This window comes from Oreochromis aureus, linkage group 3 (assembly GCF_013358895.1).
Source record: "Oreochromis aureus strain Israel breed Guangdong linkage group 3, ZZ_aureus, whole genome shotgun sequence".
In the NCBI taxonomy this organism is placed as follows: domain Eukaryota; kingdom Metazoa; phylum Chordata; class Actinopteri; order Cichliformes; family Cichlidae; genus Oreochromis; species Oreochromis aureus.
In genome coordinates this window covers 102,863,032-102,876,335 of record NC_052944.1, presented here as the reverse complement: position 1 = coordinate 102,876,335, position 13,304 = coordinate 102,863,032, and the positions used below count along the sequence as shown (strand labels likewise).

General features: G+C 42.4%; 1 long non-coding RNA gene and 1 pseudogene across 1 annotated transcript; both read right to left on the bottom strand.

Annotated features, from left to right (window-relative positions):
- LOC120434883 overlaps positions 1–13,304 on the bottom strand; it is a 145,297-nt pseudogene that overhangs the window by 102,922 nt on the left and 29,071 nt on the right.
- Positions 1,449–5,166, bottom strand: LOC120438713. The gene is made up of 3 exons (XR_005612073.1): positions 5,105–5,166; positions 3,595–3,696; positions 1,449–1,823 (listed from the first exon to the last, which is right to left on the bottom strand). It is a non-coding gene; the product is annotated as an uncharacterized LOC120438713 (long non-coding RNA).

Below are 13,304 nucleotides of genomic sequence, written 5' to 3'. Positions count from 1 at the left end.
GCGATGCCCTCAAACACACACTGGAACTTCTTCTCCAGAGCAGATTTAAGTTTACACTCACACCAACAGGCATCTCTAATGGAAGTTCCTAAAAGAACAAATAGACAACAAATATCAGTCCAGAAGTGTTAAATATATATTTGACTATTACTTGAGATATTAGTAAACAGCCTGTTCATCCAGCAGCTTAAATCTTTATAGAAATCCTCTTACTCCTGTGCAGAAGGTCAGCCAGATCCTCCTGCTTCATTCTCCTTAAAAATTCGATTGTGATCTTCACAAATGCCTCTCTGCTGCTCCTCCTTTGCTCTTCATTCTCACCCTCTTTCTCCTCAACCGTCCCCTGACCCTCTAAGCATTCTGGGTAATCTGGTTTGAGAACGTTCTGAATCTTCTTCAGTTCATTCTTCACAAAAGTGATAATGTTGTCCTGCAGTAGCTGGAATATTGTCTAAATTAATATGTGACCTTACAAACTCAAGTAGTGGAGCAGTGGAAGAAGATGGGAAAATGAACAGAGGGAGACCAGGAACAATAGAGAGAAATATCCAGTAGATATCTATTGCACTGTGTCAGAAACAGAGTAAATATTGCTTTATCATGGTAAGTGTCATCAGTATGTTCAGGAGAGTTTGTTAAATGTGAATGTCTAAAAAACAAGAAAAAAAAATCTGAGATGAGATAACTCAAATTTGCATTGTTTAAAGTGGAACAGACGTTATGTATTTCAACCAACTTTTTCAAAAATGTTTTCCAAATATTTATCCAGCTTACATAGTGTTGGGTCTAAACTCAGACCCCGCTGACCCCTGGACTTATTCCCGTGAAAGAAAAACAAGGCAATAGCGGTCGATCGTTTTATTTGCAAGGGAGGCCTCGTCGGTATCTCAGAAACGCACTTCGAATCTCATTACGAATGACCCCGATGACAGCCTCCTCTCGCTGCCTTTTATTGAAAACGTTCACAATAAACAATAGTTTACAACACGTACCTCCCCTCTTAAACTCCCCTTATTTACAAAGACAAGGCACTGTATGTATATGTGTGTGTGTGTGTGTGTATGCAGGTAAGAATGTGTGTGTGTGTGTGTGTGTGTGTGTGTGTGTGTGTGTGTGTGTGTGTGTGTCTGTGTGCGTGACTTCCTGATCACAATTGTTTTTAACAACATCCTGGTCATAAAGAAGGTAGTCTCCCCCACACCCAATGTATGGTTCACCCTGGATAACACAGTGAAGCCATACAAAGGGCAGGAAGCTTACCAAACATCAAACAGACCTTCACAAGGATGTGCTTGTGATAAAACACTACAGCCCCCCCAGAACCTCGATAGGCTGGGGAGGGGGACAAAGGAATTCCTTTCATCACAGAGTTGAAACAATGTAGATGGTAAGCATAAAAATGACAACATTTAACAATTCACTTTAACACATAGTTTATTAGACAGTGCCATGACAGCCAAAAATTGAAGAACATGTTGGTAGCATTTTGTGTCAAAGTGGTCAGGGGTATAGATAAAACAGATAAAACTACAAAGACTATTTTTGTTCTGACTAGCCCAGCTGCCAAAGCTAATGGTTTATTCGAAACAGTGCTTACTTGTGTTTCTAACTTGCCTCATCTTGTCTCTAATACTACAAAAAAACCTAATACTTGCTAATAAACTTGCTATATGTTTAAGTACAAAATAGCTGTTCTTTCTGTGAACAGAATAGATGTAAAAGTAGTTGTTGTACATGTACAGACCATAAATATGGAGTCCAGGTGTGTTTGATGCTGCTGGGCAGACTGATCACTGGGAACCTCTGAGCTTTCCTGGTCCACTCTGTGGAGGAATCATGAAGATTTGGTTCAAACACACGATAAAGATTGGCATGTTTTCTGCTGAGTTTTAGTTCTCAGAAAACATCATCTTAATGCTGCTGGTGAAAAAAAAGAAACAAACAAAAAACAGCTTACACCTGTAGCTGTTACAAGAACAAAGATCTGTAAATCTTTTGTAATATATCCAACATTATATTTATCTTAACACTAATGACACTTGAGATCAATCACTGTATTTTCTAACCTGCCAAGATTAAGGCACAGTGATTTTAGCCATTCATACCTGACTCCTTGGAAACTACATAAATCTCTGTTTAGTTTCTTAGTCATCCAAATGATGGAGCTTGCAAGATAGTGATTGGACTTCAAGTTTGTTGAAGTAGATGTAGATGCATACAAGGTAGAGAGAAGCCAGGAAAATAAAAAAGATGTTCTCCACTGAATAGGAATCAGTAAGGATCACAGTAGCACCTGAGTGAAAGTTCCTATCGACACTCTGTTTGTAGTAAAGCACAATGGTCACACCTACTGGAGCAGCTGGGGCCCTACAGACACTCAGCCTCTTCACTACAGTCAAGTCAAGTCAAGTGGCTTTATTGTCATTTCAAAAATGTGCAGTGGTACAGTACACAGTGAATCAAGACAACGTTCTTCCAGGACTATGGTGCTGACAATCAATACAGGACTAAATAAAGTGCAACATGCAAAAAACCCAAACAAAGGCAGTACAACACAAGACAGAATAGAATGATAAAGACACAAGACAATGCAATACAAAATAGTGCAACAATGACAGTGGGTTGTGCAAAAGACTAAGCATTGTGCAGAAAGTAAATTGGTGTCAAAAAGTGTGCATGTGTGTGTGTCTTTCCATTGACTGGGTGTTCAGGCGTCTGACAAGTTAGGGGAAGATGAGCTGAGGAATAATTGTGTTGAATGCTGAACTGAAGTCTACGAACAGTATTCGTACATATGTGACCTTATTGTCCAGGTGGGTGAGGGAAAAATGTAGGGTGGTGGCATTGGCGTTGTCCGTTGACCGGTTGGGGCGATAGGCAAACTGTAGCGGGTCCAATGTGGCGGCAGCAGGGTCTTGATGTGCCTCATTACGAGCCTCTCAATGCACTTCAGCATGGTGGGTGTAGGTGCAACAAAAACACCTCCTACAATATCCATTCTTTACACTGTGACTGTTGTGTTTATAGAAAAAAAAGACTCCAAGACACACTGCTTCACATATGAACACAGAAATGTGTGTGAAAAAGAGCTGAGCTGAATTTAAAAATGATGGGGGATTTATTCACAAACACTGAGTTACAACAACATTTAGACACACATCATCTCTCTGCAGGAGAACAGAGATCTTATTTTAATGTCAATGATTTTGTTTGACTGGCGTTCCTTTATGAAGCAAACATTTGTTTCTGTTGTGACACTTTATTTTCAGGATTTCATGCAGTTTTAAAATTTGCAACGTGAAGGTTTGGTTTTGCTCACCAAACAAAGCTTCTCAGCAGGATTGGAAAAATTTTGCATTAACCATTTCAGAGAAGACCGAATATATATATGTATATATATATGTGTGTGTATATATATAGATAGATAGATAGATAGATAGATATTCGGTCTTAAATATTTTTGATATATAAAGGGCATTTTCAGTTTTTTAGAAATCAAAGTTTCTGGGGGGAATGGTGTGTTTTCACTGCAGTTAATATTCAACAACAACAACAAGCAGTTAAATCATACAGTTCATGCTACTAACAGCTCACCTCTCTGCAGCAGACAGAGGTTGGACTTTAAAATCAATAATGTCAGCTTTAGACCGGTCACCCCTTAAGGACACAGAGCTGGGTGGAGGTCCAGGTGGGTTCCTGCGAATAATGATGGAGCAGTGATGTGAGTGCTGAGCTGTGACATGGAGAAGATGGTAAATGGCCTGTATTTGTATAGCGCTTTACTAGTCCCTAACAGTGTTGGTCAAGTTACTTGAAAAAAGTAATCAGTTACTAATTACTGATTACTTCCCCCAAAAAGTAATCCCGTTACTTTACTGATTACTTATTTTCAAAAGTAATCAATTACTTAGTTACTTAGTTACTTTTTAAAAACACGATTTACAACCTGAATAGGTGATAAAGCGATAGATCTTTCAGCCCAATTCTACTTTTTCTGCATAATCCATCATACAAAATGTAATCAAATGGAAAAGTCTCTTTTTAAAGCTTGTTTTATTAGTTTTAATCTTTTAACTTTATGCATCAAGCAAAAATTAAATTATATGCAACATTCTCTGACTGGAAGAAATTTGTTTAACATTTAAACCTATTTTCTGCACATTCCAGCAAATAATATAAAATATTTTTTTGTGTTTACACTCACTCTTTCAAATAGATGCAAGTAAAACACAGCAGAAAATAAATAAAACAAAGACTAGCGGTCCTGTTGCTCTATTTTCACCTGTAAAGCAGGACTGGGGTAGGCGGAGGAGGTTTACCCTGGTGCAGGTGTGCTGCAGCGGTCAGTGGAAGAATCCATGAGTTTCTCTGTGAATTTCACATTACGTCGTAGTACACTCGGTGCTTGCTTGGAAGTTTAGGGGTTTTTTCGCTGTAAAAAGAAGTTTTCTTCCACGCACAACGGACACTAATGTTTTTGTCACTTTTATGGAATCAAACTCAAAATAAGGTCAGTACTTCCACGCTTTAAACGCTGCATGCTACACTCTGTCCCGCACTCGATATATTATGATCTGCAGACAGCTGTTGTCACGAACGTCGCACTCGCTTACGTCACTGTCATGAGACGTTCTCGCAAAAAATCACGGTTTTAGTAACGCAGTAACGCAGCGTTCCTACGTGAAAGTAACGGTAATCTAATTACCGTTTTTGCAATAGTAATCCCTTACATTACTCGTTACTTGAAAAAAGTAATCAGATTACAGTAACGCGTTACAAGTAACGCGTTACTGCCCATCTCTGGTCCCTAAGGACCCCAAAGCACTTTACACAACCAGTCATCCACCCATTCACACACTGGTGATGGCAAGCTACATTGTAGCCACAGCCACCCTGGGGAACACTGACAGAGGCGAGGCTGCCACCAGGCCCTCTGACCATCACCAGTAGGCAACGGGTGAAGTGTCTTGCCCAAGGACACAACGACCGAGACTGTCCAAGCTAGGGCTTGAACCGGCAACCTTCCAATTACAAGGCAAACTCCCAACTCTTGAGCCACGATCGCCGGTCATGAGTCATGGACAGTTAGAGATGGTCATCTCACCTCTGAGCTTTGGTCTGGCTCTCATGTTCCCCACACAGAGTGGTTTTAGAGGGAGGGACTCCCTCCTCTCTGTCCTCACACTGATCCATCCTGCTGAATTCACATCAGCTCACACACAGTTTCTACCTTCACCTGCAGAGGAAACACAAATCATTCATGTGCACATCAACTGAAATCCTCCTTTCCATCATGTGTGCTGTCCAAATATCAGCTGCTTCTTTCCTGCTTCATCTCAGTGTCAGCTGAATGCAGTCAGACAGCAGTGTGAGGCAGAGGAAGCTGCCATCAGCTGCTCTACTTCTATTATCAGTCCACTAGATGGAGCCGTGAAGCACACACGATGCATTGACTGTTAATAAGAAAAATAAGAAGAGACTGTTTTTCTCTGTAAGTTCAGGATTAATGTATACAGAAAACCAAAGGAAGATCAACGAGGCAGATTTGATATATATCTATATCTATATATATCTATATATATCTATATCTGTATCTCTATCTACCTATATATAAGATATTCTCATTTGTACCTACGAGGATCTTCCAGAGAAATACTGGAAAAAGTACCAGTATGCCTCCAAGTTTGTTCAGCTTGTTAAATCCAAGACTCCTAAAGTGACCCTTTACACCAAGTATGCCAAGGTCATGCTGATGGAGAACTCTCCTAACGCGGACCTGGAAGTTTGCTTTTATGTCTATATCTATCTATATATATATATATATATATATATATATATATAGTGTAGTCGAAGTGTAGTCGGATGGTAACAAAGAGAGGGAAGGTAGTCAGAACTGAGGGGATTGAACTACCAGAAGGCAACATTGCAGACATAGAGGACAGTTACAAGTACCTGGGGATCCCACAGGCGAATGGGAACGATGAAGAGGCCGCTAGGAAAGCTGCAACCACCAAGTACCTGCAGAGGGTCAGGCAAGTCCTGAGGAGTCAGCTGAACGGTAAGAACAAGATCCGGGCCATCAACACCTACGCCCTGCCCGTGATCAGGTACCCTGCTGGGGTAATAGGCTGGCCAAAGGAGGAGATAGAAGCCACTGACATCAAGACAAGAAAGCTCCTGACCATGCATGGAGGGTTTCACCCCAAGTCTAGCACCCTGAGGCTGTACGCTAAGCGGAAGGAAAGGGGCCGGGGACTGGTGAGTGTCAGCACCACAGTCCAGGATGAGACAAGAAACATCCACGAATACATCACGAAGATGGCCCCAACTGACAGTGTGCTCAGTGAATACCTCAGGCAGCAGAAACCCAAGAAAGAGGAGGAAGGCGAGGAACCATCATGGAAGGACAGGCCCCTGCACGGTATGTACCACCGGCAGATAGAGGAGGCGGCTGATATCCAGAAATCCTACCAGTGGCTGGACAAAGCTGGACTGAAAGACAGCACAGAGGCACTAATCATGGCAGCACAAGAACAAGCTCTGAGTACAAGATCCATAGAGGCTGGGGTCTATCACACCAGGCAAGACCCCAGGTGCAGGCTGTGTAAAGATGCCCCTGAGACAATCCAGCACATAACAGCAGGGTGCAAGATGCTAGCAGGCAAGGCATACATGGAACGCCATAACCAAGTGGCCGGCATAGTGTACAGGAACATCTGTGCCGAGTATAACCTGGAAGTCCCGAGGTCAAAATGGGAGATGCCCCAAGGGTGATGGAGAATGACCGAGCTAAGATCCTGTGGGACTTCCAGATGCAGACGGACAAAATGGTGGTGGCTAACCAACCGGACATAGTGGTGGTAGACAAACAGAAGAAGACGGCTGTAGTGATCGATGTAGCGGTTCCGAATGACAGCAATATCAGGAAGAAGGAACACGAGAAGCTGGAGAAATACCAAGGGCTCAGAGAAGAGCTCAAGAAGATGTGGAGGGTGAAGGTGACGGTGGTCCCCGTGGTAATCGGAGCACTAGGTGCGGTGACTCCCAAGCTAGGCGAGTGGCTCCAGCAGATCCCGGAACAACATCGGAGATCTCTGTCCAGAAGAGCGCAGTCCTGGGAACAGCTAAGATACTGCACAGAGGACCCTCAAGCTCCCAGGCCTCTGGTAGAGGACCCGAGCTTGAAGGATAAACCGCCCGCAGGGGCGTGCTGGGTGTTTTTTTTTTTTTTATATATATATATATATACATATAAGCTTATAATACTTCAATCTATTAAAAGCTGGATTAAAATCAGCCAACTCCACTTTCTGTAGATGGAGAAATAAAATAGTTATTGCAGCTACAACTTTGGAGGGACTGACATAATATATTATTATGTTTTTTTTGTACAGAATAACTATGAAATGAGGATTTATGAGCAGCAGCTCCACAACAATAATTAGGCACTGAGAAAACCTGCAGGTAACAACAGTGTGCATGTTATACTAGTCTGAGCAGCTCAATAGAAACTGACAGTTATTTAAATCTAAGGGTTTGCATAAGGGCAGCACGGTGGCACGGTGGTTAGCACTGTTGCCGCACAGCAAGAAGGTCCTGAGTTCAATTCCACCATCAGGCCGGGGTCTTTCTGTGTGGAGTTTGCATGTTCTCCCCGTGTTTGCGTGGGTTCCTTCCGGGTACTCCGGCTTCCTCCCACCGTCCAAAGACATGCAGCTTGTGGGGATAGGTTAATTGGCTAATCCAAATTGTCACTAGGTATGAATGTGAGTGCGCATGGTTGTTTGTCCCTGTGTGTTGGCCCTGCGACAGACTGGCGACCTGTCCAGGGTGTACCCCGCCTCTCGCCCTATGACAGCTGGGATAGGCTCCAGCGCCCCCTGCGACCCTGAAAAGGATAAGCGGAAGTGGATGGATGGATGGTTTGCATAAGTTGGAACTGGTTTGGTTCATTGTAGTTATTGTTAATGTGACACTAAGGTGTATGGAGTCACTTCCAGTGTGTGTGTCGTTTTGCCTGTGGGCATGTGACAATATTCCACACACATCTAGAGCAACACAAATGATTATTAGTGTAAAGTTTGACATATTTTCACAACATTTTTAGTGCAGCTGTTCAACAAGCTCCTCAGTTCACAACCAAAACCTCTCAGGTTGTTTTTTTCAAATATATATATATATATATATATATATACATTTTTAGAGTTTGTTGTCACACTAGGTTTGCTGTACAAAAACTTCACAGAGGAAACTGTGACTGTCATTAAATACAACTAAAGGCTCTGAATGCATAAAACCAGGCAGGAAGTAAAACTGAAAATTACTTATATTATTTAATAAATTTATTGATGGTGGTAAAAGATCCAAAGAAGAAAACTCACAAATCCAAGATTAAAATTACAAACTTCATTAAATAGCACAAACACATCATCACATTATTTTGTACAAAACAAGCAAATGAACCTCATCTGTGTGAACCTCTCTAACTTTGCTTCATTTCAGCAGCATCAGGTAATGTTTATATGTTGATTCATATTTTTTCTTCAATTTTTGTTCTACTGTAGAATATTTTAAGGTTATCTGCTATAAAAAGCCAGACCAGGGAAATCTCCTTCATCCTTTTCTGTTTTATCCTCAGTTACTTTGACACCTCTGATGAAGTCTCACAGTGTCAGTGCTAATAAATGATCAAAGTTGTAAGATTTCTGACTGTCTGAGTCAAAATTGAATCTCATTGATGATACTCAGCCCTAGTGAGTAGCCTAAGCTCGAAAGAAGTGATTGTAGCTGTGGGTAATAACAAAAGATCAAAGAACAATTGATAACCTTTTCGTTAAGGCCTGATCCATCTCAAATTCATAGCCAGTGCTCTGACACGGAGCCACAGTGGGGTTAATCTATGCGGTTGAAAAATTTCGGTGCACCTAAGAAAACAGTTACGTGCGCCAGTGCAACCATGGCAAAATGTTAGTCTAGAGACCTGAATACAAAGTAGCAGACATCAGCAGCATCAAATAAATGTTCAGTGTTTGATTGCAAAGGTTATATAGAAGCAGCACGTCAGCTGTTTGGGAGAAGAAACTCTCAGCTTTGCCCTCGGTGTTAGTGACGTGTCACTTTAACCTGCTGCTAAGTGAAAACAACACATGTATGTCTATGTTTTAAAGGCAGCTTTGCTTCTTGTGCTGCTGCTGCTCCTGGATAATGCACATGTGGATTTGAGTGCTTCTCAAACTAAAGCATTGCTCAGTTTGGATCACAGTTAGAATAGAATAGAATAGAATAGAATAGAATAGAATAGCCTTTATTGTCATTGTACAGGGTACAACGAAATTGGAGTGCCACTCCCTTGGTGCAAAATGCAATAATAAATATAAATGTAAAATATAAAAAGTACAATAAAACAATCGTAAGTACTCAAACAATAGTAAGTACGATATATACAGGATAGCAGCATTAATATAATGACAGTATGAATAGCAGCATAATATAATGACAGTGACAGTATGGTATAGTTAAGCAGGTTCAATTGTTTTTGTGCTTATTTACTACGGTGATACTACGGTGGGAAAGAAGCTATCCCTGAATCTGTTTGTCCTGGTTTTATGTGACCTGTACCGTCGGCCTGACGGTAATAGTTCAAACAGTTGATTGCTGGGGTGAGAGTAGTCCTTGATGATATTGCCAGCTCTGCTGAGGTACCGAGAGTTTGCAATGACTTCCAGGCTAGGCAGAGAGCAGCCAGTCATCTTCTGGGCTGTGTTGATGACCCTCTGCAGTGCTTTCCTGTCTGCAGCTGAGCACCCTGCATACCATGTTGTTATGCCGTACGTTAGGATGCTCTCTATGGTGGCTCTATAGCAGGGGTGCCCAATCCCAGTCCTCAAGAGCTACTGTCCTGCAGCTTTTAGATGCATCCCTACTCCAACACAGCCGAATCAAATGGTTTGATTACCTCTTCTGTATGCCACCAAGTTTGGCAAAGGCCTGATAACAAGCCATTCATTTGATTCAGGTGTGTCTGACCAAGGATGCATCTAAAAGCTGTAGGACGGTAGCTCTCGAGGACTGGGATTGGGCACCCCTGCTCTGTAGAATGTCACCAGCAGCCTCTCCTCCAGGTTGTTCCTCCTGAGCACTCTCAGAAAGTGGAGACGCTGCTGGGCCTTTTTTACCACCGCAGTGGTATTTGCAGTCCAGGAGAGATCATCAGAGATCTGCACGCCCAGAAACCTCATGGAGTGTACCCTCTCCACATGGTTCCCGTGAATGTAAAGTGGGGCCGGGTCTGCTCTGCCCTTCCTGAAGTCCAAGATAAGTTCTTTAGTTTTCGTGGTGTTCAGTTGGAGGTTGTTAACTGAACACCACTCAGTCAGTCTGTTGACCTCATCTCTGTAGTCCGACTCATCCCCCCTTGAGATGAGTCCAACCACTGTGGTGTCATCCGCGAACTTTATGATGGTGTTTGAGAGATGGGTAGGGGAGCAGTCGGATGTGTAGAGCGTAAACAGGAGGGGACTCAGAACACATCCTTGTGGAGACCCGGTGCTGAGTGTGATGGTGCTGGACAGATGGGGGCCGAGTCTGACAGACTGTGGTCTATTTGTCAGGAAGTCCTTGATCCAGAGGCAGATGGGGGTGGAGAGTCCCAGATGAGACAGTTTCTGGACCAGGATCTCCAGGATGATATGATTGAATGCTGAGCTGAAGTCCAGAAAGAGCATTCTCACATAGCTTCCTCGGTGCTCCAGGTGACTCAGCGCAGTGTGGAGCGCTATGGTGATAGCATCCTCGGTGGATCGATTAGTCCTGTAGGCAAATTGGTGGGGGTCCAAAGAGGGAGGCAGACCGGCCCTGATGTGCTGACAGACCAGTCTCTCAAAGCACTTCATCACTACAGGCATAAGTGCAACAGGCCTGTAGTCATTTGGGCTGACCACAGCTGTCTTCTTGGCGATGGGGATGATGGTGGAGGTTTTGAGGCAGGGCGGGACGGTGTTTAATGACAAGGAAAGGTTGAAGATTTTAGTGAAGACTCCGGACAGTTCGTCAGCACATGCTCTGAGAACCTTTCCATGTATTCCATCAGGACCTGCCGCCTTCCTGGGATTCACTGACCTTAGAACACACCTCACTTGATGCTCCCTAAGTGTTAGTGTGCCGGTGCTGGGGGCGGGTGGAAGTGGTGTGACAGCTGAGGGCCTGGTCATCTCAAAGCGCGCGAAGAAACAGTTTAGATCCTCAGCCAGCGAGGCATCAGTCCTGGATGTCGCCTGGTTATTGCTTCTGTAGTTGGTAATGTGATTGATCCCCTGCCACATTTTTCTGGGGTCGTTGTCAGCAAAGTGATCTTCAATCCTCCTCCTATAGGCAGCCTTAGCTTTCCTGATGCCTCTACTCAGGTCTGCCCTGGCCGCCCTATACGCAGCCCTGTCCCCTGACTTGAAGGCAGTGTTGCGGCTTTTTAGCTTCGCTATTCATCCAGGGTTTTGGATTTCAGTTCAGTCACTACTCCGATAAATTCTTATTGTGGCCAAGTGCCACAGTTTCATCATCACTTTTTAAAGAGAGAACTTCATCTGACACATTTTCACAGCTTTGAAGTGGAAATGATGCTTTGAGGGAAACAGCATTGGATTTGTGGATCTGTTGGATTGGATCTGTTTCTTTGTGGATTTGCCTCCACAAAGAAACAGCAGCAGACTGAGGATCTTGTTAGAGGAAGAAGGTGAAAAAAAGGAGATTTGATGTGATTTCCATGCGTTGCTGCTCTGGGCGGTGAATCCCTGCAGAAACTGCTGTGCTTGCTGATACTGAGAAGGTTTCTGTTTCTCTGTGTTTGATGAGCTCTAACTTCTGTAACTAGACTATATGTATGAAGAGGCAGATGGAGTTTGTGTCTCACTCATGTAGTGACTGTTGTTGTTAAACAGACACAATGACAGACATCATAAAGGTCTCCTGATGTTAGAAATGAGACAAAGGCAGGAGGTGTGTGGACTGTGTGTAGAAGCATGTGTGTGTTACTGTTTGAAGTCTGTTCATGAATCCAGTCATGTTCAGTTCAATAGAGTGAACGCTGATATTTATCATGTTGTTCTGTTGTTTTAATGGCTAAATTAATATAATGGACAGTCAGCATGAAAATGAAAAGTGTGTGTTGTTGAGTGAAGATGTTTATATCAACAGACTTGTTGTATTTGTTAAACAGGTAAATCTGAGCTGTTACCTGCAATGAGTCAGAGCTGCACATCTAAAAAAAAACAACTCAATGCATAAACTTAAAGCTACACTTGAGATAATGAATATACATTGTTATTAAACAGAAGAATTGTACAACATGGATTTATAAATTCCAGCTGCAGAAAACTAAGTAAACCTGCAAATAACAGCAATGTGCACGAGTGCCTCCTCATGAGTGTTTGTGTGTGCACGCTGTGCTTGTCTGAGCAGCGCCAAACAGAAACTAACAGTTTGTTAAACCTGACTATTGAACAAGTTTGAACTGTGCACTTTACAGTGTGTCGCCTCTTTATCTTTGACTATTAAAGCTGAGCTGGTGTTTCTCATGAAGGGAAATATGATCAGTGTAAAGTTTGATGTGCTTTCACAGCAGCTGCTCAGAGCAAAAGGCTTCACCTTTTTATTGTTTGCTCAACAAGAATTTCTGTGTTTGTTGAGAAGAGTCACTATAGTTTTATATTTTATTTTGTTTTGACATTTTACTTTCCTTCAGATTTTTTTTTACATTTCAGCTTAGTTTTTATTTGTTTCAGTCTCATGGTCTGGTTTTAGGCTTTAGTCATTATTACATATGGAGGTTGCATGTCAACACATGCCATGGGAAATATTTCTAAAGCAAAAACAAAAAAACAAAACACAACACACACAAACAACACACACACACACACACACACTCCACAGTTCCAGCTGTGAGTCTGTAAACATGAACCATGGAGCAGAAGATTTCTGTTAAAACTAAGCTGATGTTAGCTAGGAAAACGTTTCACACTAATTTTAATGGAACAACATTTCTCCGAAATAAAAAACACAGTTTGTGTTCTGAAATAATTCAAATCATTATTCGGTGATGATTTTCATCAGACCATTGACTCCATTCAATCAATAATCTGTAAAAGTTTAAAGGTAGAAAGAAACAAAACTTACAGTGTCTTCAAAATCTGCAGAGGAAGAATTGTCTTGTTTCCACACCCAAGACTTTCTCAATGTGTTCTCGTCTCAACTCGTGTTATGTGGCTTCGAATGCTCTCTCCACCCATTTGATTGAGGAAACATTTGGAGGA